Below are 27,988 nucleotides of genomic sequence, written 5' to 3'. Positions count from 1 at the left end.
CTGGGTACCTGTATTCTGCTATCTACAAGATCTGTGAGGTGTGTATTTTTAACTATTCATTCTATTTATGTGGTTATTTATTCATTCTTTTGTTTTATATGACAGACAGATCAACTGAGGAGGAGAGAAGTCTAAATTTGTTCCACTCTGCGTTTGGCCACAATGGCTGTGGCTGAGACAGTCTGAAGCCAAGAAGTAGAAGCTATCTCCTGTTCTCCCTTGTGGTTGTCGGGGTTGAAGGAATTGGCATTCCTCTGCTCTTCTGTCCAGGAACTGGATCCAACATGGAGTACCTGAGACATGAAAGGACACCAATATGTGACACTGGTACCACTGGCCGAGACTTCTGCAAGAGCAGCCACTTGGCTAACTGCTATAATCTACTCTACTATACCTTTCTGGAGCCTTGGATGTCACACAGCTCTTGGTGTGTGCAAACTGGGTAGCAACCAGCTTCAGGCCCTGGCTGGTGAATTCCTTGACTTGAATCTGGGACTCAGGGCTGCAGAAGCATCTGAAGCTACAGATCTCCAGATGCAGAATGGAGACCCTTCTTGGTGAGTGATGACATCTCTTCTTGTTTCCTGTTGTGATTTTTTTTTCTTCTGGTTTTGCTATGCCTTTCTAATTCAATTATTTGTTTTGTAATATTTTATGAAATGTGTGTACAAGCCCAGGAAGTCAATTATATAGTGGACAAGGATAATAGAAACAGAACATGAGAAGGAAGAATGCTGGGAATTCAATCAGGTCATTGAATCTTCTTCAAAATCTGCCAGAGCTATACAGGAAAAAAGGCATTTTGTTGTCTCTTAAGCATGTTATTTTTCATTTAGAAAATGAGAAGGCCCTTGTTAGCACTGTAAATATAATTGTGAGCATTAACATTAACATTTAGATTTAATGTATGTGTATTAAATGTTATAGCAGTTCATCACTATACCATGGGTATGCTTCCCAAATGAATATGTCATCATGTATGAAACACAAGCTTATGTATTTTTTCCTCCTTCACATCTTTATATGTAGTCACTTGGCAGTGCAAGGCAGGCAAGAAGAACTGGAAACTGAGTCTGGGTATACACAAACCCAGACATGCAGCCTTTCATTATTTTCTGATACCCTTGATTTTCTTCCCACTGGAAAAGTTTATAAACCTTGGGATTCATTGGAGGGAGAATTTTTTCAGAAGCAAATTTTAAAATTCAAATTTGAGACTCTGAACAAACTAATTTCAGACATGAAAATGAAGGCAAAGTTCAAAGAATCGGGAACCTCTCATCTAGAAAGTCAATTAATACTACTGAAATGTCCTGGAGTAGGTCAAAACAGGTGAAAGTGTTAATGTTTGAATAAACTTCCATGGGGATGAGAAGGAGTGCTGTTTCCAGAGATAGAATCTTCCTGGAGTTCATTAAAACTTGAAAGTTGGAGATGGGAATGATGGAAGGTATACCAACTTTTTGAATTCGAGGTGCGAAGGAGAATCTTTGAGCTGTCATGATTATAAAGTTCAGGAAGAAATTAGAGCTAAATGACAAGAGCAAAGAGTGAATGATGCATGTGCAGCGTCAGGACACTGAGAGGGCAGAGGCTCTAATGCTGTGTATGCTGGAGATGATGTTCTCGGGAGCAGAAAGGCTCCTGTTTGTTGATGACTTCTTATGTTGGGACCTTTTCCCTGATTTGCATGCCTGTGTCATGATAGGCATATAACAAGGGGAGGCATTGTTTCCCCTGCCTGACTCCAATAGCTCTTGAGAAGCTAACTTGGTGTATGTGTAACTATTCACATTGCTGTCTGCACAGGAGCCTCTTAGTCAGATGCCCTCTAGTGAGAGAACTCAAGAGCTCCCTTCTGTTAGCCCAAATGCCTGCAGTGGCCAAGGCTGGGCCAGGCTAAAGCCAGGAGCCAAGGACTCAGTCCCAATCTCCCACATGAGTGACACTAATTTCACCCTTGTGCCATCACCTGCTGGATCCCAGAGTCTGCATCAGCAGGATGGTGAGGATCCATGACCTCAACCAGGCTCTCCATCTGGGATGCAGGTTAAGCAGCATCTCAGTTGTTAGGCCCAATGCCTGCCCAGAAACCAAGAGTCTTAGTACATGGACACTTAATTTAGGTTTTACATTTACAAAGATACTAAAAGTAACTGAGACCAGTTGATTTAAGACTACTGTACATTGGACCGAGGGATGAAAAATAATGTGAACGTGGATACACTTTGCAAGGTGAGCATTCATGGATCCAATTAGAGTCTAGAATTTCACTGATGTTTGATAATTTATAAGAAACAAGGTAAAATAATGAGTCAGTCCATTGTGTTGATCACTATTTCAGGAGGATTAGCACAAAGGCAGACAGTGAATAGTTTCATACTTCAAAAACCAAACTGAGACCCAGCACAGTAGGCTAGTGGCTAAAGTACTCCCCTGCACATATAAGGATCCAGTATGGGTGCTGGTTCTAATCCCAGCGTCCAGACGGCCTCACTTCCCATATAACTCCCTGCTTGTGACCTGGGAGTTTTTAGGGACATTTGCAGTATGAACCCTCAAATGGGGAAGATAAGCCCCCTCCACATTTCTGAAAAGTTTTTTTAAGAAGTAAACCATGGGCCCACCGTGGTAGTCTAGTGGCTAAATTCCTTGACTTGCCTTCCATCCAGCCGTGTTTAAAGAGCATTTCAGAATACACACAGAGACAGGCAACATCTGGACACATCTCTAAGGTATGTATGAACAATGGCAATGATTTGGTGATTGAGTTTATTCCTTTAGTTGCATGTCTTTGAAGGGAAGGGTAGAAGCTTTTTGTTAACGTTGATTTATTTTTGGGTGTAGTGGTTAATGTCCTCACTTTAAACCCACCAGGATTGCATATGGGCGCCGGTTCTAATCCTATGGCCCTGCTTCCCATCCAGCTCCCTGCTTGTGGCCTGGGAAAGCAGTCAAGGGCGGCCCAAAGCCTTCAAATCTTGCACCTGCGTGGGTGACCAAGAGGAGGCCAAGGCCCCTGGGTTTGGATTGGTGCAACTCTGGCCATTGTAGCTGCTTGGGGAGTGAATCATCAAATGAAACATCTTCCTTTCTGTCTCTCCTCCTGCACACATCTCCCTTTCCAGAAAATAAATACATCTTTTGTAAAAGTTCAGGAATAAAAAGAATTGAAAAATAACTACAGTTTTGTCCAAAAAAGCTGAAGTCAGTGTGTATGAGAAGTCTGCAGTAAGTTCACAGAAATGTGAATTATTAAACCAAGCAGAGTTTTCCCACATTATTCCACATTTCACAAATGTTTGAAAGTAGCGTGATTCATCACAGAGATGTCATTTACTGTGTTGTAGTTGGATAGTTTTGAGATATTTGTTACTATGATCTGCACAGCTATGAAGATTGCTTTAGATGTGGATGGTTGTACCTAAGCATTTCCTTTGGTTTGTGTGGCAGTTAGAACTCGTGCAGCATAGGAGTGCTGCTGTGGTGCACTGGGTGAAACCATGGCTTACACCACCAGCATTCATACCAGTGCCAGTTTGAGTCCCAGCTGCCTCACTTCCCTTCAGGCTGCCAGCAGGGGAGCCTGGATCCCTGGCACCTGTGTGGGTAATCCAGAAAAAAACGCATGTTTCATTTGGACAGTAAATGAGCCAGAAGTGAAGAGAAGTCATCTTTGGTTTTGTCTCCCCTTTTCTCTCTGTATTTTTAAAATTCATACTTATATTCATGCTTTCTCTTGTTAATCTTCCCCTAAGTTCTATGTATTGTTTTTCAAGATTTATTTATTTTATTGGAAAGGCAGATGTACAGAGAGGAGAGACAGAGAGGGAGATCTTTCTGTCGATCATTCACTCCCCAAGTGGCGGCAACGGCTGGTGCTGTACTGATCTGAAGCCAGGAGCAGGTGCAGGGTCCCAAGACTTTGGGCCATCCTTGACTGCTTTTCCAGGCCACCAGCAGGGAGCTGGATGGGAAGCAAAGCTGCTGGGATTAGAACTGGCAGCCATATGAGATCCCAATGGGTTCAAGGTGGGGACCTTAATCATTACTCTATCATCCGGGCCCAGTTCTATGTAGTATAAATTGCCTTTGACTATGTGCATGACTCCACTGAATCTACTCCAGGAGACACAGTTACTTTCCTCTCACATTCCATATTGACGGGCAAATCTTTGGCCACTGTGTTATTTGATTTTACATAGCACTTGAAAGCATTGAGTGTTTTTAAGCCTGTTCTTCATAATGCAATATTGTTGTGTTATCCTCCGTAATTTTCTATTCAAAACAATTTTTTTTCACTGTCAACTAAGAGCTCACCTATTCTAAAGAACATTTTTCTCCTCCAGATGATCATTTCTTTGATAAGGATTTTTTTTTGACTTAGCATCTGCTCCCTCTATTATTTTTCAAATTTAGTTGTGATAGCAGTTGATGACTCCACAATCCATATCTGGAATCTAGACTGCTCTCTTGGTCCCCATTTAATCCTATCATAGTCTCCACTATTATGCCGCCAGAATGTCAAACTTCACCATTGCTAACACCCCCCTGACACAATAATCAAAACAGATTCTCGTTTTTTTCTATGAACTATAATGAATTTCTGCACCATAGTGTGTAACCTGATATGAAATAATAATGCTTTTAATTTTTCCCTTGCTTTCATGCACCAATGCATATATCCATGCATTTCTACATATTAAATATTTCCAACTATTTCCTCTTAATTATTTCTGTAATGATGCTAGTTTGGACAGCTGTTGTCATCAACCTTAATTTCTCCCATCTTCCCAAAACCATTTTCAAGTCTTTGCTGGTTCTTTTGTCAAAATCCATTCACTACTTACTGCTTCTTCCTCTCACTCTAAATTCTCAAGGAATCTCTTTTGGTTTTAATTGGGACCTACCATTTCTTCGCATGATAGTAATTCTTTCAGGGAGGTAGACATTAGTCAAATGGTGAAGATACTGCCTTGGACACCTCCATGTCATGGTGGAGTGCCTGGCTCTATTCCCAAACCTGGCTTTCTGATAATGCTCAACACAGAAGCCTACAGGTTATAGCTCACATAGCCTATTCAATGCCACCCACATGGGAAAATGGACTTGAGCTCCTGGCTCCTGGTGTTTGACTGATATAGCCTGTGGTAGTGTAGGTATTTGGAATGTTATTTAGAATTTGGCTCACGCTCAGTCTCTCTTTCTCTCCTTCTCTGCCTCTCCATTTACAATAAATTTAAAAACTAGAATTTACTTTTAAACATGTTGAAATAATTCACAAGATAGCATAACTGTTCAACTCATTTTCAGGTAATTTTCACATGATCATCTAATCTCCTTGCACCAACATGGCAATAACTCTATTTCATTTTTAATAGTTCATCCATTTAAAAAATTAGGCTTTCACCTGAACTCCTTAAAAATTAATTATTTTCAAAGCGTCTGTGCTTTGGCTGCCACATAGGGTTCTCGATCCGAAGAAAAATTCTGAAAGATTTTTGTTGAATGAATAAACAAAACAATAAGAGACATGGAAGAAGTTTTTTAAAAAGCAAATGTAGTGTACAGTTTTTCAAAACTGATATGAAATATGTCAAAACTGATAGAACACATTTTATTTGTACAGCAATGAAAACCTAAAATTGCATGTCTGTAAGTGGGCCTCCAGAGCCCAGTGCAACAAGGAGCCCCACAGCCCCTTCCGGCCACACAGAACTTCCCAGGGTGAGGAGAGGAAGCACAGCAGGGCGCCCTGGTGTCCAGGAGGAGGAAGAAAAGGGTCCCCAAAGGTGGGGCGTCCAGCGGAGGAATCCTGCGTGGTGCTGACGCGGAGGGATTGGCCGCATGGTCACTTCCTGTGAGATGCTGCGGCCCTGCACCCTCAGTCAGTGAAGAGCCAGTGGAGAAAGAGGACAAGTCACTGGGTTCTCCAGAGAACTGTTCTCTTGCAAGAGATGCTCTGCGGGTTGCGGCTCCGGGAGAGGACGTAAGGGCTCATGGACTCCAGCTGAAAATCATCCTGCCTGCTGTCCACCTGCCCCCCACCTGGGGAGGGTCTCTCAGTGGCCGCCATGGTGGACATGGGGCCGGCTGTGTGCAAGTTGGTGCCGCTCCCAGAGTGCCTGGTCTTTGAGCCTCGCTGGAGGACTTCATAGACCCACTGGGCTTCATCAGCACCATCTGACCTGTTACTGAAAACAAGGACACCTACAAGGTAAGACCCCCAAGGTCCAGGGGTCCAGGAAGGGGAGGTGGCAGCTTGGCCTTAGCACCTGTGTGGGAGTGCAGGTGGCAGCTTGTCCCCAAGAGCATGGGTAGTTTGGCCATCTCAATCACAATGGTGCAGGAGTGGAGGTGGCTGCTTGCCTTCCTGTGGGGCTTAGGAGGACGGGCCGTGGCTTAGTAATCAGTGAGGGTTCCAGGAGGCGAGGTTGCAGCTTGGCAATCTGCATGGGGTCTAGGAGGCCAGGTGGTGGCTTGTCCCTAAGTGCAGGGTCCAGGAGGCAGGTGGTGGCTTGGTCCTTGGTGAGTGTTCCTGGAAGGCAGGCAGTATCTTGGCCCTTTGTGCATTGTCTAGGAGGGCTGGTGGCAGCTTGGTCATTGGCATGGTCCATGAAAGGCATGAGGTTTCTTGGCCCTCGGCATGGGTTCCAGAAGCGCAGGTGGCAGTTTAGTCCTCTGTCCTGGGTGGGGAAGTGCAGGTGGTGGCTTCACCATCAGCATGGGGGCCATGAGGGCAGGCTGCGGCTTTGCACTTTGTGTGTTGTTTTCTGGGAGGGCTGGAGTCTTTGGTGCAGAGATGAGAGGGAAGCTGGGGCCTGGCACTCAGTGTCGTCTCTGGGTAGAGTGGGCACAGGTGCCTCGGGTTCACACTGTCCTGCAAGGCCTGCTCCACTTATGTCCTTGGGGCCGTCCTTCATTTTTTCCTTTCTTTCTCTCTCTCTCTCTTTCCTTTTTTTCTTATTTTAGTTAGTGGTGTATCAGTGTTACTTATTTTTCAATAAATCTATTCTTCATTGATCTTTTATCGTTTTTCTATTTTGTTTATTCTCTAATTTCATTCCTCCTACTAATTTTGTGGTTCTTGTTGTTTATCTTTTATCTTGATGCCATTTATCTGATACCGTTCAGTTTCTTAGTGTAAGCGCTGGCTGCCATAAAAGTCCCTGTTAGCACTGCTGTTGTTGTGTCCCTTCAATTCTGATGCATTGTGCTATCTCCATTTGTTTACAGGAAGCTTTTGATTCTCCTTGATTTCTTCTGTGGCTCTTTGCTTAGGAGCAAATTGTTAAGTCATTTGTGAGTTTACATATCTTTCAGATATTTGTAGGTTGTTAATTTCTCACTGAATTAGATTGTGATCAGAAAAGAGAAATGATATGGTTTCATTTTTTAAAAATTTATTGAGACTTTTGCTTTATATCTTAGCAGTGAAGCATGCTGAAAAAATTCCACGTACTGATGAAAAGGATGTTTTCTGGAGGTGTGGAATGAGTTCTCTCAGATGGCAATGAAGTTCTGTTAGTCCACAGTATAGATTAGCTCTGATGTTTCTTGGCTGATTTTCTGTTTTGTTGATCTGTCCACTGATGGGAGTGAGGTGTCGGAGGGGAGGGGACCGCTCCTTGCTGTCAAACTGCATCAGCTCCCAGGGATAGGAGATGGCTCTTTGATGACACCTTAGAGACCCCGATGTGAGGAAGAACATTCCCAGACTGTTGCTTGAGTGATTTGGACAGTTCTGACACATTGTTAGCTTTATTGCCTCATGGTTGAGAAGATCTTTTCCAGTTTCGCTGGCTGCTCAAGCCCACCTTAGTGCATCCACAGACCCGAGTACTTGCTGCAAGCTTGGTCAGGAGAATGGTCTGATCTGTTCTGCTTTCCATTTCCTGATGTGGCACTTGATGTCCCCAGCTGGCCCAGATGAACTGTGCAGTGGGGTACACTCTCCAAACATTGCACAGGCCTCAGCACCTGAGGAGGCCCAGTCCCCATTCTTGGGCTTCCATGAGTTTGTTTCTCTGCTTTTGAGTAAGCTCATGCTTGGTATTTTTAATTGCTTTTACGGCAACTTACCAATCTCTTGTAAGGAGAGAAAGGGAGGGAAAGAGAAGCAGGAAATTGGATGCCAAGTATAGCAGCTGGAACCTGAAACTCTCAGCTCTATGGGATCCTAGTGCTTGCAAGATGAGGATTTAGCCAATGAGCCATTGTACCAGGCCCTGGATCTCTCTCTATATTTAAGATTCACTTATTTTTATTGGAAAGAGTAGCACAGAGAGAAGGAGAGACAGAGATCCTCCATCCGTCATCCAATTTGCCAAATGACCATAATAGCTGGGGCTGAGCCAGTCCTTCTGGGTCTCCAGCATGAATGCAGGGGACCAAGGACGTGATCCATCCTTTATTGCCTTTGCAGCCACAAGCCAGGAGCTGGATGGGCGGTGGAGCAGCCAGGACACCAGCTGGCACCTGTTTGGGATGCCAGCGGCACAGGTGGAAGCTTAGCCTACTGTGCCATGGTGCTGGCCACCAAATCATCATGCTTTGGTTGAGTTTTTGTTTAAGTCACTTATTCCAGTGATTTGTTTTCCCTGAAAATTTCATTCTCTTTTTCATTTTCTGGATGAGTGGTTTTCTAGATAAAAGTAGTAAAAAGAGTTTCTGGTAATATTCTGGTTAAAGTGTATGTGAGGGCTACTGTTGTGGCGCAGTGCGCTAATCTACCTTCTGTAGTGCCGACATCCCACATGGCCATGTTGCTGTTTCCTCAGTTATCTTTGCTGCTCACTCGAGACCAGCTGTTTTAAGGTTAGCTAGTAGCCTAGAACCTCTGGGGCTTTCCTTTTGCTTCATCCTGTGTTGCAGGTCTTTGTTTTCCTTATGATTTTGATGGATCATATGTTCTAGTATAATGAGGAAGAAGGTCAGTGGGAAGTGAAGTAGAAACTTGCTTCTTGAGGCCTGTGTGGTGTTGTGGATGAAATTGCTGCTTTTGTTGCCAGTGTGAGTCCTGACTGCTCTGCCTTCATCCAGCTGAGAATGACCTGAGGGGAAAAGTTGAAGATGGCCCAGTTCCTTAGATCCCTGCACCCATGCGGAGGCCCAGATGGAGTTCCAGCTTCTGGCTTTAGTCTGGCCATTGTGGCCATCTGGGGAGTGGACCACTGGATGGAAGAAACGTGTCTGTCTCTTCCATGTTTGTTGCTTTTAGTTTTAAAATGTACACATACATGCATATTTAGTAAAAAGAATCTTGCTTTTGTGGAGAGCTTTTGTAATGGTGTGAGACTGAGTTGGTTTCGTGATAAGTAGAGCTGCTGCCTGCACAGCCGCCACCCCGTTGTTCAGGTCCTGGCTGTTCTACTCCATCCAACCCCTGCTGATGGCCTGGGACAATCACCAGAAGATGACACAGGTTCTTGAGCCCTTGTCGTCTATATGGAAGACCTGGGTGAAGCTCCTATGGATGGAAGAGCTCTTCTCATTTCACTTTTGAATAAGAGTATAGATTTAAAAAATTAAATTATGAATCATTTCAGTTCAGTAAAATGATGTGAAAGTTTGTTTCTTCGTTTCCATGATTGCTGCTGAGAGTGTTGCTGTGTTAACCCATTGTGACTCTTTTGTAATTTATTTGAGTGGCAGAGAATCCAACAGGGAGACCTCCTTCCACTGATCACTGTCCACACGTCTGCAGTTCCTAGCGCAGGGCCCAGCCACATCCAGGAGTCAGGAACTCAGTCTGGGTTTCCATGTGAATGGAAACTGGCAGCTGAACCTCATCGGCTGCCTTTTATTTTGTATAGTATGAATAATTTAGTTAGAGACAGAAATTCGTCTGGTGTTCAAAACAGACAAGAGGTACACATAGAGTAAATCTGTTAAATGTCTAGTTTCAGTGTAGGCACTCTAATGTGAATTAAACTTTAGAGTTTAAAACTTTTGAGAGAGGGTTCAGTATGGTAGCCTAGTGGCTAAAGTCTTTGCCTTGAATGTGCCAGGATTCCACATGGGTGTTGGTTCTAATCCTGTTAGCCCTGCTTCCCATCCCCTCTGCTTATGGCCTGGGAAAGCAGGTAAAGATAGTCCAAAGTTTTGGGACCCTGCACCCACATGGGAGACCCGGAGGAGGCTTCTGGCTGCTAGCTTTGGATAATTGGCTCAGTTCTAGCCGTGGCAGTCTCTTGGAGAGTGAATCAATGGACGGAAGATCTTCTCTGTCTCTTCTCCTCTCTGTAAATCTGACTTTGCAATAAAAATAAATAAGCCTTAACAAACAAACAAACAAGAAAAATTCCGTGAGAGGGACTGGCACGAGGGCTCAATGACTAAATGCTCACCTAGAAGTGCCAGGATACCTTGTGGTTGAGTGTGTGTCCTGGTGGCTCCACTTCTCATACAGGTTCCCGCTTGCGGTCTGAGAAAGAGGAAGAGGGTGGCTCAAACTTTGGGACCTTATCCCCGTGTGGGAGAGTGAGAAGAAACTTCTGGCTCACCTCAGCTGTGGCCATTATGGCCATTTGGGTAATGATTCAGTGGAAGAACATCTTTTTGCCTCTATTTCTCTGTAAATCTGATCTGCTTTTCCAAGAAATAAAGTTTTTTTTTGTTTTTTTTTTTTTTTTTTATAAATTAAATTACTCTTTTGGAAAGTCAGATATACAGAGGGAAGGAGAGACGGAGTGAAAGATATTCTCTCTGCTGGATCACTCCACAAGTGGCCAGAACTGAGCCAGTCTGATGCTAGGAAATTCTTACATGTCTCTCACAAGGGTTTGGGCTGTCTTTGACTGCTTTCTCAGGCCAGAGGCAGGGAGCTGGATGGGATGTGGAGCAGCCAGGGCATGAATCAGTGCTCATATAGAATCCTGGCATATGGAAGTCGAGCACTTTACCCACTAGGTTGTCACTCTTGGCCCAAAAATAAATAAATCTTTTAACCCAAGATTTATTTATTTTTATTACAAAGTCAGATATGCACAGAGGATGAGAGACAGAGAACTTCTTCTGCCTGATGGTTCACTTCCCACGTGACTGCAAAGCCTGGTGCTACGTGATCCAAAGCCCATGGCTCTGAGCCACTTCCAGGTTTCCCACACGGGTACAGGATCCCAAGTCTTTGGGCCATCCTCGACTGCTTTTCCAGGCCACATTCAGGGAGTTGGATGGGAAGCAGGGCTGATGGGATATGAACATACACCCATATGGTATAGCAGCTCATACAAGTCTAGGATTTTAGCCACTAGGCCACCATGCTGGGCCCAATAAACAAATCTTAACAAGAAAAGCCACAAAGAAGCCTTAATAATCATTATCCATTTTTGTTTGCCTGTAAATATTACAGTTGTCACTGTTGTCATTTATTTGTTGAAATCTAAAATTGAAGCCCAGAGTAATTTATGTGTTAGCAGAGAATGTTTGACTCTACTTAAATACTAGTTTTTACTTTTTTTTTTTTAATTCAGATTGTTGGTAGCAAAGGAGGTTTTGAAATGGCCACCAAAGAAAAGTAGTGGACTAAAGTTGATATCTGCTTGGAATATCTGCGCACTGGGTGTCGCTTGAATTCTCACTATGAAAGAATTCTCTGCCCATATGAGCTGTTCCAGTCTGATGTCAGTATTATGGTGAGTTGCAGCATTTTTCTTAGAAGTGCGTAAATTGGGCCTGGTGTGGTAGCCTAGTGGCCAAAATCCCTACCTCGCATGTGCCATAATCCCATTTGGGCTGTGGTTTGTATCCTGGCTTCTCCACTTCCCATCCAGCTCCCTGCCTGTGGCCTGGGAGAGCATTTGAGGATGGCTCAAAGCCTTGGGACCCTGCACCCACGGGAGACCAGGAAGGAACTCCTGCTTTCTGGCAGCTCATCTGCGGCTGTTGTGGCCACTTGAGGGGTCTGTAAATCTGCCTTTCCAACAAAAATAAAACTTTTTGGGGGGAGAATGTTTTAAAATTATTTTATGTTGGAAAAAGAAGTTGAGAGAGAGCAAGAGAGAAAGAGAGAGATCTTACATCCACTGGTTCACTCCCCAAGTGGCTGCAGTGTCCAGAGCTGAGGCAGTCTAAAGCCAGGAGCCAGGAGCTTCTTCTGGGACTCCCACGTGACTGTAGGGTCCCAAGGCTTTGGGCCATTCTTGACTGATTTGCCAGGCTACAAGCAGGGAGCTGGGTGGGAAGCTGGAGCAGCTAGGGACTGAATGGTGCCCATGTGACATCCCAGAGCATGCCAGTTGAGGATTAACTGCTAGACTACTGTGCTGGGCCCCACTTCATTTGTTTTTATTGGTGAAAATACTCCATTGGATTTATGTACCTTTTTACTTGTTTACTAGTTGAAGAGTGGATTGTTGCAGTTTTTGGCCGTTAGCAATAATAATATGCCTGTTTAGGTATAACGTTTCATGTGGACATATGTGTTCATTTCTCTTAATAGAGTGAAATTGCTAGGTATTATATTACATATATATTAGTTTTTAAAACTGTCAGAATGTTTTTCAAAGTGGCCGAACCATTTTACATTCCCCCAATAATGTAGAGGCTTCCGGTTTTTCCATGTCCTGGCAAACACGTGTTGTCTCTTGCTTTGGTTCTGGCCATTTTATTAGGTGTGTACTGGTATTTCCTTGTAGTTTTCATTTGCATTTTCCTAAAGGCTACTGAAAATTGACATTGTTTTCTGTTCATATTAGCCTTTTGTGCATCTTCCTCAGTGCAGTGTTTGATGGGTTGGCTTTATATACTCGTAAGAGTTTGTTATACTAAATGCAAGTCCTTAGTCAGGCACCTGATTTAGAAAAACTTTATTCTTGTGTGTAATTTATGGTTTCGTTTTTTGATAGTATCTGCTTAAAGAGTGGTTTGCAGGTTCCTGTTTTCCTTTGATGGGTTTTAGTTTTCGTATCATTTAGGAAGTATTTTCCTTATCCATGGCTGTAGTCATTTTTTTTTTCTCCATGTGTAAGTTCTGTGGTTTTAGCTTTTGTTACAGAGCATTTCTTTTTGAGTTCATTTATTCCCTTATTTTCATTTTATTTGAAAGAGAGAAGGGATAAAGCTTCTATCTGCTGGTTCACTCCTGCCAGGGTAAAGCCAGGAAGTCAATTCAGATTTCTCTTGTGGGTGGGAGGGAATCGAATACTTACATAGTCATCTGTTGTCTGCCAGGCAGGAAGCTGAGTTAGGATTGGTGTTGGGACTTGAACTCAGGCACTGGTGTGTGGGATGTGGGACTCACAAGTGGGGTTGTAAGAATTGGCTTTTATGTTTAGGTTCATGGTGCATCTTGAACTGTTTATTTTTGTGTGTGTATAACATATCAGGTACATAGGCAGGTTAGTTATTTGGGATGGAGGGCATATGAATATTCAGTTTTGATGAGCACTATTTGTTTAAAACAGTATTGTTCAATTGATTTAGCTGGGCTAACTGTATTGAGAATCAGTTGAGCATAAATGTACTGTGTTGTTTCTGAACTGTTTTGTTGCAATCCTAAGTCAGTCCATGGTTTCATACATTGTTCTGTGGTTTTGATTACCTACAGCCAATTGCATTAAAATTGCATGGAAAATTCTAGTAGTAAGCAGTTTGTAACTTTTTAGATGTGTGGTATTCTGATAAGTGTGATGAAATCTCACTTGTGTGGCCCTCCGTCCTGTCTGGAATGGAATTTATTCTTTTGCACCTGTTTAATATCCATCTTAATTATCTTACTGGCTTTCATGGCATCCCAATGCTGGTAACCAGATATGCTTTCCTTCTTCTTTTTTTAGATTTTTATTTATTTACTGATTTATTGGAGGCAGAGTAGTAGAGACACAGAGAAATGGCTTTTGTTCTGGGTTCACTTCCTGTGTGGCCACAGTGGCTGCAGCTGAACCGATCCAAAGCCCAGAAGCAGGAGCCTCTTCCAGGTCTCCCACATGGGTGCAGGTTCCAAAGGCTTTGTCAAGTTGCAAACAGGGAGCTGGATGGGAAGTGAAGCAAATGGGACACAAACCAGTGTCCACATGGACTCCTGACACATGCAAAGTGAGGGAATTTGCCACTGAACAATAGCAACAAGCCTACTCCTCAGATATTTTCATATTTTACAAAAATGATCCCAAAATACAACAGCAATGATGTTGGCAATTGGGATATGCTAAAGAGAAGTCATAATGTATTTTCTCTCATAGGAAAAGTGGAATTAAAATAGGATTTGTTTAGGTTAATGACTACATTCACCTCTTATCATAGTGTGCTATTGTGATTATTTGATTTCAGTATTTTTATTCTCATGCTCTACCTAATATATAAACCAAACTTTTGTAGAAAAAAAAAACTGTACTTTTCCTCAATTTTTAACCTCCATCAGTGGTCTTAGAATACCTGCTGTGTCTGTGTTGTGGTTCTACTATATGTGTATGACAAATCTCAGTAACACTAGTTTGAACAGTGTAGATTTAAATAACTGTGGTATCTGGTAGTAGAAGTCCTTTTTTAATCCCCCCAAGTTTCCCAGCCATTCATATTTCCACATAATTTCATAATGATGTTTGAATTTCTACCAAATAAAAAATTCTGAATTTTCATAGGGATGGCCTTTTATCTGTAGATGAATTTGTAGTGGAATTGTCATGTGGTTTCATGAAGTTTTAGGAGGCTTATTGGGAATGTGTTGTTCTCACGGTTTGCCAAACCTGATTTTTCTCAGAAAATTTTCTTTGCTCTGGTCTTTTAGGGTGTGCAGATGCCTAATTGAGATCTTGAGGAAAAAGTGGAACCTGACATTCTTCTCACTGATACCCAAACTTCCCCAGATGCTGGTGCCAGGATGAATCATTGGCTGAAGAGAACAAGATGTCTCAAATCTCAGGTATCAATGCCCATAAGCCATTCTCCCCGAGAGTTTTGGTTTCATTGACTGTTGGAGAATAGTTGACTGGTAATGGGAGGCCATTTGTGTCATGTTTGAAGATTTAAGTGATAATAGCTTTTCTTTGAGATGAGTTGGAGAAGAAATTGTGAAAATCCTTCTAACCTGATTGAGAAGGCTCTATGCATTCTGAAGTGGGCTGAGTGGGAGAACCTGGGAAACTCTCCTAGTGGGTGGTAACTCTCACTGATGATCACGTGGTCCAGACATGGGGTTGGGCATGTTAGCAAAGTAGTTCCAACTGGTGGCTAATGTGTGGATTGGTTATGGAAAGGGGTGGACTGGGCAGTGCTGAGCAAGCCTTTGCTCACCAGCAAGAACAGAATTCACTCTGGAGCACAGGTCATGCCAAGCTGCCAAGCTAGACTCTTACATCGACTGGTTTGCATGATCCAGGGATGCCAGGCTACAGCATCTAAGACAAAGGCCAAAACAGGTGAGAGGCTATGCCAAGCTGGGTCAAAGCAACTGCTTGCATGAGCACAATCTATGGCTGGGAACAGGCATGTTTGGGAAGCTAAGAGGTCACCCAGGCTGGGTTGAGGCTCCCATTGTTGTGTGCCATAGCCGGAGTGGGGCCTGTGTTCTGGTTTGGATATGGCTGCAGTGTCCCTTGGCACAAGTGTAGACTGGGGTTGGCTGTACTGAGCCAGGGTAGACTCCAGCACCAACTGGTGCTCTGGAGGACCAGAGTAGGAGTAGGATGGACTCGGCTACGTCTAGGCCCCCTAATGAGCCACGTGTGAGTCGTGTCTGAGTGAGGATGAGCCTTAACTGGGCTAAAACATCCAACAGTAAGAACCAGAATGGGTTGAAGACCAGTTAAGAAAGGCTACTGTTCATGCTAGGACAGGAGGTGGACTAAGCAGGGCTGGCCCATGGACCCACTGAAGTGTGTGAAATCTGGCACTGGGAGGGCTTCTGATGGAGGAGCCTAGGAAACTCCTCTGTCAGAATAGAGTTCCTGCAGGTGAGGGCAAGAACCATGATAGAGAACAGCCCAGAGCAGGCAAGGAAAGGTACCCACCAGCATACATTAGGCATAGTTTGTGGGCAGACAAGACTGAACCAGTTCACATTACCCACTGGTGAATCAGAGCACTGGAATAGAGTGTGGTTGGAACTGGGTTCAGTTGCAACTCATACCATTATGCATAAGGGCTAGGACTGGGTACCGGCTGGACTGGGCTAGGCTGTAATCCTGCCAGTGGGAACTGGAATTGGGGTGGGCCAGGCTGGGCCAGGCTACAACACCTACTTCCAAATGCTGAGGTGAGGCGGGCCATGCCACACTGAGCTGTAGCATTCAATTAGCACACATGAGAAATGGGGGGCAGGGGACAAAGCTGGTAAGGGGGATATGGAATGCTACTCTGCTGGACCACTGCTCCCACTGGAGAGCATGATCAGACCAGGCAGGGCTACCAAATCTGCCGGCTTCATGTGAGCTAGATGAGGGAAAAGCCAGGCTGGGCTGACCGTTCCTACTGGTGCAAGCATAAACCCGAGTTGGTGAGTGTTGGTTGGGCTTTGTTGCAGCATCAGCTGGCAGAGGCTGGCACTAGGGGCTAACTGTGTCAAGTCAGACTGCAAAACTCCTGGAGAGTGTGTGATCCAGGGGTGAGAGTGGGCCCAGTAGGGAAACAGTGGGCACCTCCCTCTTGGGTTACCTCTCCCACTGGAGAGCATGAGAACCAGGACTGTGGTAGATGTGGCTGGACAGAACGGCACCCACAAGAATGTGTGTGGGCTGGATAGTGGGGCTGGTTGGGTTCAACTGGGCTTCAGTGCCCATTGACATGTATGACAGCTGAATGGGATGTGTCATAGACTGGACCAGTCTACTGTACATACTGGCAAGCACAGGAACCAGGACAGGGGCCAGGCCTGGTAGGGGTCATTACGCATTATTCAGACGAGGCTGCAGCTCCCATCAGTCTGTGTAAATGCCACATGTGTGTTGGGCAGGATCACACTGGACTGCAACACCCATTGGATCTTGTGTGGAGACAGGGGTGGAAACAGAACTGACCCAGCAGTTGCAACCACCAGCATGTGCATAAGCTGGTTGGGATGATGGACTATGCTGGACCCTGTACTGGCATGCAGACACAAAAGTCAGGTCTGAGATCACCTCCTGATGTGGTTAGGTTGTTTAGGGCATTGGTGGAGGATTGATGGATTTTCTGGTCTTTACCGAGATGTTAAACGCAAAATCCCAGAATTTGTGTAAATGAGTTGGTATAAGGTCAGTCACATCGGCAGCCACCAGCATTTTTCTCTTTGGTTAGAAGGAATGTGATTCCCCTGTTGTGTCCTAAGCTGTACACCTGCCCGTGTCAAGTGTAGCATGGTTTATGTAATGTACAAAGAATGTATTTTATTCCCTGATTTAAAGTCCCTGACCTTATATGGCCCTTGTAAAAGATGCTGGGCAGGGTTAAGTGGTGTCCTCTTGTTTAAGTCTCACAGGAGCATGATCAGTTCTAAGTGGAGGCTGCAGTCCACACTGTTGAGGCTTGGAGTTGGGTCTCCCTCTGTCCATTGTAGCTTTGCTGCAGTGCTGGCTGGTTTGGCAGGACGTCCCCAGGCAAGTGGCCACCTAAGTCAGTTGTTGTCACAGCAGAGTAGATGTGCTTGCTTTGTGAGTACTCCCAACCCACCCCCTAACCTTCAAAGTGAAGGGCAGTAGAGCAAGCCCTGGGGCTGCCATTGTCCAGCCTTTTCCAGTTGGCAGTGTTGAACTTTTATTTATTTTTTTTAAAGATTTATTTTTATTATTTTTTCATTGGAAAGGAGGATATACAGAGAGGAGAGACAGAGAGGAAGATCTTCCGTCCGATGATTCACTCCCCAAGTGAGCGCAACGGGCCGATACTATGCCGATCCGAGGCCAGGAGCCTCTTCTGGGTCTCCCACGCGGGTGCAGGGTCCCAAAGCTTTGGGCTGTCCTCGACTGCTTTCCCAGGCCACAGGCAGGGAGCTGGAAGGGAAGCGGGGCTGCTGGGATTAGAACCGGCACCCATATGGGATCCTGGGCGTGCAAGGCGAAGACCTTAACCACTTGCACCACCACGCCGGACCCCAGTGTTGAACTTTTAAACAACCTTTCATGAACACTTCCTGAATGGTTGAGAAGCTGTGAAGCAGTGTTGTTTACTGCCATGGTGCTTTCCTCTGGTTAGTTTCTTCTTGTAAGTAAAACCTGTTTTTTGAATATTTATTGTTTCAGCAACCAGAGCTGAAGCAGCAAGGGCAGCCCAAATATTTGAGCTACCAGCTCCTTCCTCCCTGGAGGTAAACCTAGACACCTCATGGGATTCAGGTTTCTAAACACTGTGGCTACACTAAGCACATGCTTGCGCTGGAGTGAAAGAGGAATGTTGTTTTTAAAGGAACTTTATTAATTGAGAAGCAGAGCAACACAGTAAGTAAATGACAGGGAGAGGAGCCTTCCACCCACTGAATTATTCCCCAAATGGCTGTTAAAGCCCGGGCTGGGTCAGGTTGAAGCCATGAGCCAGGAACTCCAGCTGGGTCACCCCAGTGTGTGGCAGGGGCCCAGGAATGTGGGTGCTGTCTTCTCAGAAACAGTAGAAAAAAACTGGAAAGGCGGATGTACAGAGAGGAGAGACAGAGAGGAAGATCTTCAGTCCAATGATTCACTCCCCAAGTGAGCGCAACGGCCAATACTATGCTGGTCGGAAGCCAGGAGCCTCTTCTGGGTCTCCCACGCGGGTGCAGGGTCCCAAAACTTTGGGCCGTCCTCGACTACTTTCCCAGGCCACAGGCAGGGAGCTGGAAGGGAAGCAGGGCTACCGGGATAGAACTGGCGCCCATATGGGATCACGGGTGTGCAAGGCGAGGTCCTTAACCACTGCGCCACCACGCCGGGCCCTAGATTTATTGTTTGAAAGGCAGAATTACCAGAGAGGAGGAGAGACAGAGAGACAAAGATCTTCCATCCAGTAGTTCACTTTCCAGATGTCAGCATCCAGAGTTAGGCTGGTCTGAAACTGGGACCAGGAGCTTCTTCTAGGTCTTGGGCCACCCTCTGCTGCTTTTTCCAGGCTACATTGGAGCAGCCAGCACTCCAGGTGATGCCACAGGTGGAGGCTTAGCCTGTCCACTATGGCGCTGGGGTGGAATTGCTAGGACTGAATTAAGATTTAAGTCTGGGGACTGGCATGGTCGCCTAGTGGTTGAAGTCCTCGCCCTGCACATGCTGGGATCCCATATGGACACCAGTTCTAATCCTGGCAGCCCCTCTTCCCAACCAGCTCCCTGCTTGTGGCCTGGGAAAGTGGTGGAGGATGGCCCAAAGTCCTGGGACTCTGCACCCACTCGGGAGACTTGGACGAAGCTCCTTGTTCCTGGCTTTTGGATTTGCACAACTCCGGCCATTGTGCCCACTTGGGAGAGTGAATCGACAGATGGAAGATCTTTCTCTCTGAATCTCCTCTTCTCTATTTATGTGACTTTTCAATAAAAATAAAATAAAAAAGATTTAAGTTTTGTAGTTAGGCTAGAATTGAGTGAAGGAAGAAGACTCATTTACAAAGTGGAATGGATATAAAATTCCAAGCCTAGTGGTAATAGGGAAGAAAGTTTGTCAGCATGATTGAGGAAAGGACTGAGCAATGAACAGTGTAAGAATACATAAAGAAGCTTGCATTTGCTAGAATGTTTGTGGTTGCAAATAGAGTAACCATGACTGAAGACTGCAACTGATTTGTGAAGTGGGAAGCTGATGGAAGGTGGCTTCTGGTAAGTTTGACAGCTCAGTGCTGGATGCTATTAACTACTCTGAGCACAGGGTAGATCTTGCAGCGCCAAGGTCTGCGTGTTAAGTATGAGAAAGATTATTAGGAGAATCACAATTGGAAAGCACGCTGGAGGGACCAGCGTTGTGGAATAGATAATGATGCTGCCACCTGTAGTACGATATCCAGATCTGTGTACTGGTTTGTGTCTGTGCTGCTCTACTTCCAGTCCAGCTGAGCTCCTTGTTAATGTGCCAGGGAAGACAGCAAAGGGGGTTGCATGCACATGGGAAACCCAGAGAAAGCCTTGGGCTCCCAACACGAGCCTGATCCAACCGTGGCCATTTGGGGAATGCAACAACAGATGGAAGATCTCCCTCTCTGTGTGTCTCTGTAACTTTGTTTTTCAAATAAATAAGTGAATATTTTTTAAAAAAACTTATTTTGGGCCTGATGCAATCTCACTGGCTAAATCTTTCCCCTTGTGGATCTCAGGATCCTATTTAGATGCTGGTTCCTGTCCAGGCTACTTGACTGAGAAAGCAGTAGATGTTGCCCAGGTGCTTGGGACCATGCACCTGCTTGGGAGACCAGAAGAAGCTCCAGGCTTTGGATTGGACCAGTGGATGGAAGATCTTTCTGTCTCTCTTTGTTTCTGTAAATCTGGTCTGTCTTTCAAATAAAATAAATAAATCTTAAGGAAAAAATAGCTAATTCTTAATTAAAAAAAAAAAGAGGAAATGGAAAGGCTAGTAGTACAAGTGCATTTTCCTGGAAGGCGAGAAAAAGAACTCTGAGGAAATGTGCATGATGAAAAAGGAAGAGCTTTTGATTTTAGACATAGTTAAGGCATAGTTATAACAAATTCAAACTAGCCCCAAACCTACACACAAGCATTTTGTTACTGTATTGAAATGATCAGTGATCACACCCCCCCCCCTTTAAGGAACACCACCATATTTCCAGGTTTTTCATGTTTTGTATCTTAAACCCTCTTTCTGTTCTGATTGCTAGGGAGTGGTTATCCTTAAATTGTTGGTTGCTCAATATTTTAGCTTCGTATTGAATGAGGTGGAAGTAAAAAATCTAGACCCAGAAATGTATGTTTCTGTCATTGCAATTTTGGATTTACCCTTCCTATAGTTAAGGTATTTGGAATACTGCTGTTTTTTTTTTTTTTTTTTAGATTTATCTATTTATTTGTTTTTGTTGGAAATGCAGATCTACAGAGAAAAGGAGAGACAGAGTGTTTCCACTCTGCATTGTAGAGTTCACTCTACAATGGCCAGGGCTGAGCCTACCTGAAGCCAGGAGCCAGGAGAGTTTCTGATGTAGGGGCCCAAGGCTTTGGGTCATCCTCTACTGCTTCCCCAGGCCATAAGCAGGGAGCTGGATAGGAAGTGTGAACTGGATGCAGAGTGCAGCAGTCAGGACTTGGACCAGCACCAAAGGCAGAGGATGCCAGCACCAGAGGCAGAGGTCCAGCCTACAACACCACAGCCCTGGCCCCATGTGTTAGAGCAGTTTTAGAAAGGTGAAATCAGTCCATGATAACGTGTTTGAAGTAGTGTTTGGAATGCTAATTTAGGCGTAATGCCACAGATGAGGCTATTTGAATTTAATATCTAGCTCTCCTGCCTCCAGCTTCTTCCTCCTCCTTGTTGCCTTCCTCCGCCTCTTGCACCTTTTTGTTGTTAAGACTTATTTTTATTGGAAAGGCAGATTTACAGAGAGGAGAGACAGAGAGAAATATCTTCTGTCCACTGAGTCATTCCAGAAGTGGCTGCAACGGTCAGAGCTGAGCTTCTTCTGTGTTTCCCACACGTGGTGCAGGGTTCTAAGGCTTTGAGCCATCCCACTGCTTTCCCAGGCCACAAGCAGGGAGCTGGATGGAAGGTGAAGCAGCTGGAACACAAACCAGTGCAATATGGGGATACTAGCACTTGCAAGGGGAGGATTAGTCAATTGAGTGATCACCACCTCATTTGTTTGTCTCACCTTATTAGTTCTATAAAAACATTTGGTGCATCATGGCAGAAATGATCTGGTACTGATTGGACAGCTGATTGCTGGTTGTTAGCACCTTAACCAAGAAATCAAAGATACTATCTAGCACAACTCTTCTATTTTAAGTTTACCGTTTTTCACTTATAAGAAATTATTCTTGGAGTTACTGTGTAAAAATTTATTTTTTCATTTGAATTCACGTATTTGTAAGTATATACTTTGCCTAAATACATAGGAAATGACAAGTGACGTTTTATTTTGTAAAGTCTTAGAATGAAGAGAAAGAGAAAAGTCATTGGTTTGATGGTTGACTCCCCAAATGGCCTTGACAGTTGGACCCCAGGCCAGGACCTCTAGCTGGGTGCTCTCCATGGGTGCTTTCCTGGGCAATGAGCTGCCTTGGTAATGACAAGGGAGCTAGATTACAAGCGAGGAAAGTGGGATTTGAACTGGAGCCTGTAAGATGCCAGTCCTGCAGATGACAGCTTAACCCAGTGCACCTCAATGCTGGTCCCTAGGTAGTTGTTTTCAAATCCTGTGATTCCTTTTATTAGTTTGCATTCATTTTTCATTCAGAGATTTTAAGTGTTTGATTAAAAGGTATTTTTCTATCCCCTAAATGTATTAATTTATAAAACATTTTTGGAAAACTCATTTGAAACGTATGAATCTGGTATAACTATATTCAGAAAGTATATTTTTAAAGTTTAGTTATTTATTTACTTGTTTATTTGAAAATGAGGTGGGTAGGGAGAGAAATCTTTCATCTCCTGGTTTGCTTCCCGTATGGCCACAGCATCCAGACGTGGGCTAGTGTCAGGTCAGAGGCCTCTTCCGGGTTTCCCACGTGGGTGGGGGACTGAAACACCTGAGGCATCCTCTGCTGTTTTTTTCAAGCCACTTATGGGGAATTGGGTGGGAAGTAGAGCAGTTGGGACATCAACTGGCACCACATGGGATACAGGCCTAATAGGCAGGCTTTACCTGCTAAGCCACAATGCCAATCTAGTATCCTTTTAATTCACTAATTATTAATTCGTGTCTGTCACATTAGCTTAGTTTTCTTCTTTGCTGAAATATTTGAAAGTAAGTTGGTGATGTAACACTTTATCCCTTAGTACTTTGACATGCACCAAAAATAAAAGTACTGCAATATGACCATGGTAGTATGCCCACATTTAGCAAAGTTAACACTTTTGCTGCTTCTTCTCCTTTTTTAAAATGGCAGATCAGATTTACAGAGAGACAAAAGATCTTCCATCCACTAATTCACTTCCCAAATGGCCCCAACTGCCATAGCAGAGCCCATCAGGAGCCCCGTCTCCCAGGTGGGTGCAGGGTCCCAAGCCTTTGGACCACTCTCTGCTGCTTTCTAAGATCACAAGCAGGGAGCTGGATGGGAGGTGAAGCAGCCAGGACACTGTCACAGCACATATGGCATCGTAGTGCTTGCAAGGGAAGGATTAACCAATGGAGCAACTGTGCCAGGACCAGTTGTTCTTTTACAAACCAAGCCCTTCTTTTTTTTTTTTTTTTTTTTTTTTTAATTTCCCTACCTGGACTTTTCTCAAGAATGTTGTCTTGTGGCTAGATTTTTCATTTTTTTCATGCTCAGCAGCATATTATACATTTCATCTATGTTGTATAAATATGGGAAGTTATTCCTTTTTATAGCCAATACTATTGTTGAAGATTATATTTTATTAATTGATAAAATCATTAGGTGTTTTCACAGTTTGACTGTTATGAATACTGCTTCCATTTGTATAGTTTTTAAAAAATGTTTTGAAAATCAGAGAGAGAAAAAGCGAATTTTCTATCTGCTGGGTCACTTGTTCACAAGAGGCTGTAATGGCTGGAGCTGAGCTGATCTGAAGCTAGTCGCCAGAAGCTTCTTCCAGGTCTCTCATGTGGATGCAGGGGCCCAGGCTTTGGACCAGCTTTTGCTGGCTTTCCCAGGCCACAGCAGGGAGCTGGCTTAGTAAATGTGGACAAGCCAAGACTGGAACCGGCAACCCAACGAGATGCCAGCACTGCAGGTGGAAGCTTAGCCTAACATGCTGTGGCCCCAGCCCTGTGTTTTTGTGAACCTGTTATCGGAGTGGAATTACTGTAGCATATAGTCATTTTGTCTGATTATTTAAGGAAATGCCCATTTCTAAAAGTGACCACAGCGTTTTTACATTCGTTCCTTGCAGCAGTAAATGAGGGTTCCAGTTGGTCTCCTTCCCTGCCGACACTTGCTGTCTGTCTTTCTGAATGCAGCTGTCCTAAGGAGTTAGTGGTATCTGAATGTGATCTTGGTTTACACTTCCCTGATGACTATTAATACTGAGCATCTTTTCTTGTGCTTATTGGCCATTTGTATATCTTTCTTAGAAAACTGTCTGCTAAGGTCATATACCAGTTTTAAATTAGACCTTTTATAAGAGTACTTAACTTTAGCCTCGTGGCTGAAGTACTCACCTTGCATGCACCAGGATCCCGTGTGGTCATTGGTTCTTATCCTGGCTGCTCCACTTCTGGTCCAGCTCTAGCAGTAGAGGACTGTCTAAACCCTTGGGCCCCTGGACCCTTGTGGAGACCAGGAAGAAGCCCCTGGCTTGGCTAGGTTCTGGCCATTGCAGCACTTTGGGAAGTGAAACAATAGGTGGAAGATCTTTCTCTCTGTCTCTTCTCTCTGTTCATCTGACTTTCCAATAAAAATAAGTAAATCTTAAAAAAAAAAAAGAAAGAGTACTATTCCAGGGTTATGAAGGTATGCTGCTATACTTGCTTCTAACAATTTTATAATGCATAGTGTATGTTTTGGCCTTTGTTCATTTTGCTTTACTTTTTACTTTTAGTTTGACATAAAGAGCCAACATTATTTTTACCACGGATGGCCATATAATTGTCACCTAGCAGATACAGATGTGGCCATGATGCTGGCAATCCATGTGGTGCCCATTCAACTCCCATAAGTGTACTTCTGATCCAGCTCCTTGCTACTGGCTGAGATAGCCTAAGGACCTGGGCCCCTTCTACCCTGTGGGAGACCTAGATGAAATAATGAGGAGTGAAACAAATCTGCTTCTCCCTCTCTGTGTAACTCTTTGAACTAAGCTCATCTCCCATTAATGTCTGCAGTGGCAGAAACAGTTAATCCTATCAGAGGGGTTAGAGTCCGAGAAGGTCTCTGGGTTCAGCAGAGCTAAGAGTGCTGAGTGCCAACTGACAGGTGGATAGACTTGGGAAAGGGAGTTGTTGCTGAGGGGGTTTATCAGGAGGAGCTAGCAGCTTGAGTGGCGACTTGCCAGAGGTAAGAGGGAATGTCAGCTAGTTCTGGAGTTTACTTGGAAAATGGATGGAAGAAGATGGATAATGTTATTTTGGAAGATGGATGGAAGGAGATGTAAAACTACATTAGGCTGTTTTTATTTTTTCAGATTTATTTTTATTGTAAGGTCAGATATATAGAGAGGAGGAGAGACAGGAATCTCTTCCATCCACTGATTCACTCCCCAAGCAGCTGCAGCAACTGGACCTGCACTGGATCGAAGGCAGGAGGTGCAGGAGCTTCTTCTGGGTCTCCCACATGGGTACAGTAGCCCAAAGCTTAGGCAATCCTTGACTGTTTTCCCAGTTCACAAGCAGGGAGCTGGGTGGGAAGCAGGGCTGCTGGTGCCTGTATGGGATCCCAGCATGTACAAGATGAGGACTATAGCCACAAGGCTATGGCACCAGCCCAACATTAAGCTGTTAATGGCATGGTAATGGTTACATGTAGATATAAAAATTATTTTATCAATTTAGATTTAGTCCTGCAGATGGATTTGCAAACTTTTAAAAATGCTGTATTTCATTTTGTTAAAAGAATATCTTGGGAACTGCATGGTAGCCTAGTAACTAAAATCCTCACCTTGCACACACCAGGATCCCTCATGGGCAGCGGTTCTAATCCAGGCAGACCTGTTTCTCATCTAGCTCCTTGTGGTGTGGGAAAGCATTTGAGGGCAGCCCAAAGCCTTAGGAGTCTGCACCCATGTGGGAGACCCAGAAGAAGTTCCTGGCTCCTGGCTTTGAATTTTTACAACTCTGGCCATTTTGGCCACTTGGAGGGTTAATTAACAGACAGAAGATTTTCCTGGCTGCCTCTCCTCCTCTCTGTATATCTGACTTTCCAATGAAAATAAATACACATTTAAAAAAGAATATCTTATGCAGAAACGTAGTATATAAAATGGAAAATGAAGCACTCAGAATTGCTGTGGGTGACTAAATTGTTCATGCTTAATTGAGGGGTAAGGCTGTGATCTAGTTTTAGAGCAGGCCGGGTGTACTATCTGTATGCAATAATTATTGATTGAACATTGAAATAATCTCTGCAGAATACAAAGTTCATTTTGCTTTTGGTGTAGAATGAACAGATGGGAATCACAAAGAAACGTAAGGCCAGGTGAGAGATAACAACACATGAAGAACATTGGTCTGGCCACGGTAGCCTAGTGGCACAAGTCCTTGCTTTGCACATCTTGATCCCACCTGGGCACCAATTCGCATCCTGGCTGCTCCACCTCCCTTCCAGCTCCCTGCTTGTAGCCTGGGAAAGCAGAGCAGGATGGCTCAAGGCCTTGGGACCCTGCACCTGAACAGGAGACCCAGAAGAGGCTCTTGGCTGCTGGGTTCAGATCAGCTCAGCTCCCGCCATTGAGGTCATTCTGAGAGTGAACCAGTGGATGGAAGATCTTTCTCTCTGTCTCCCCTTCTCTCTGTAAATCTGGCTTTGAAATAAAAATAAATACATCTTGAAAAAAAAACATGAAGTACAGAAACTGTATGAGATCAAATGGGAGCCTGGCTATGGATCTAGGGTACCGTTTACTGGATATACATGATAGTGGCTTGTGAGAGTAGTGGTTTAATGCAGTGGTATCATTCCCAGGTCAGGGTCATTCTCTTTGGGGTTTTGTGAGGGCATCTTTGTACAGAGAGTGAAAGGTGTTGCCATTCATTGTGCTAGATGGTTAGTACTCAGGGCAGTCCCAACAATGACGAATTGTGTTCATCCTAAGAATTTTTCAGGTTGGTCAAGGAGATTCCTATTTTAATTTAAATTCGATTCAGTTTTATGCATATTTACATATAAACATAAAATAGTTTTTGCAGTGTTTTAACAAAGTGAAATTTTTAGAAATACAGCTGTCATTTTAATCTAGGAGGCACACATTAAATCATTGTTAAAATCATTTGGCATATTACTAAGACTTGGGCTTTTTTTTTAAGATTTATTTTTATTATTTTTTTTATTGGAAAGGCAGATATACAGAGAGGAGAGACAGAGAGGAAGATCCGTCCGATGATTCACTCCCCAAGTGAGCGCAACGGCCAATGCTATGCCGATCCGAAGCCAGGAGACTCTTCTGGGTCTCCCACATGGATGCAGGGTCCCAAAGCTTTGGGCCATCCTCAACTGCTTTCCTGGGCCACAGGCAGAGAGCTGGAAGGGAAGCAGGGCTGCCGGGATAGAACCGGTGCCCATATGGGATCCTGGGCGTGCAAGGCGAGGACCCTAACCACTCTTGGGGGCGCCAGGCCCAAGAGTTGGGCTTTTTAAAAAATATTGAGTTTCATAGTATAGTTCCGTAGGATCAGGGATTTCCTTTCTCTCTCCTCAAATTCCTACCTGCTGATTGATTTTCCTCATTTTATAAGAATAGTTTAGCCCTTCATTAGCAGTCATAAATTTCTCAGTCTATTAATTAGTTAAGTGTGTCCCAACATCGCCGATACATACAATCTCAGACAATTCAGCATACCATTGTCTAGATATGTCCAACAGTTTGATTGGGAGTCCATCTTTGATTTGGACATAGAGATGCCACACTTTTCCCACTTATGTAATGTTATCTTCTCATTTGTCAAATAACTTTTCCAGGGACGCCTCTCTGCACATAGAACCTATAGTGGCACTATGTTATGTACCACTCTTCTTCATGCCCCCTTAGAGCCCAGGCTGAAGAGAAACGCACAGTCTTGCAAGAGATGCAGCACAGACATGTAGAAAAACATAAGATTTTCAAGCCAAAGTTGTCGGAGTCAGAAGGATGGAATGTGAATGGACAAAGCTCTGACACAGTTACGCTTCCAAGTAACAGCATCATTTGATGACTCTATGAAGAGCAATGATATTGTCTCAAGTCCTAGTTTTGCTGTGTGAAGACTGAAGCCCAATCCAGAAGAACCAGGAACCAACTCTGGAACACTTAAGTGCTACACTGCGGGGAGGGGAGCAAGACCAACTCTTGGAAGGTGG

General features: G+C 44.2%; 1 long non-coding RNA gene across 1 annotated transcript; it reads left to right on the top strand.

Annotated features, from left to right (window-relative positions):
• Positions 1 to 27,743, top strand: LOC121160188. Its single transcript, XR_005884517.1, has 6 exons — positions 1 to 38; positions 271 to 557; positions 2,673 to 2,735; positions 5,630 to 6,217; positions 14,729 to 14,863; positions 27,681 to 27,743. It is a non-coding gene; the product is annotated as an uncharacterized LOC121160188 (long non-coding RNA).
• The last annotated feature ends 245 nt before the right edge of the window (positions 27,744 to 27,988 follow it).

Source organism: Ochotona curzoniae, unplaced genomic scaffold, assembly GCF_017591425.1.
Source record: "Ochotona curzoniae isolate NIBS_2020 unplaced genomic scaffold, NIBS_Ocur_1.0 contig_440, whole genome shotgun sequence".
NCBI lineage: Eukaryota > Metazoa > Chordata > Mammalia > Lagomorpha > Ochotonidae > Ochotona > Ochotona curzoniae.
The sequence above is the reverse complement of the archived record's forward strand: the minus strand, read 5'-3'. Positions and strand labels throughout refer to the sequence as shown.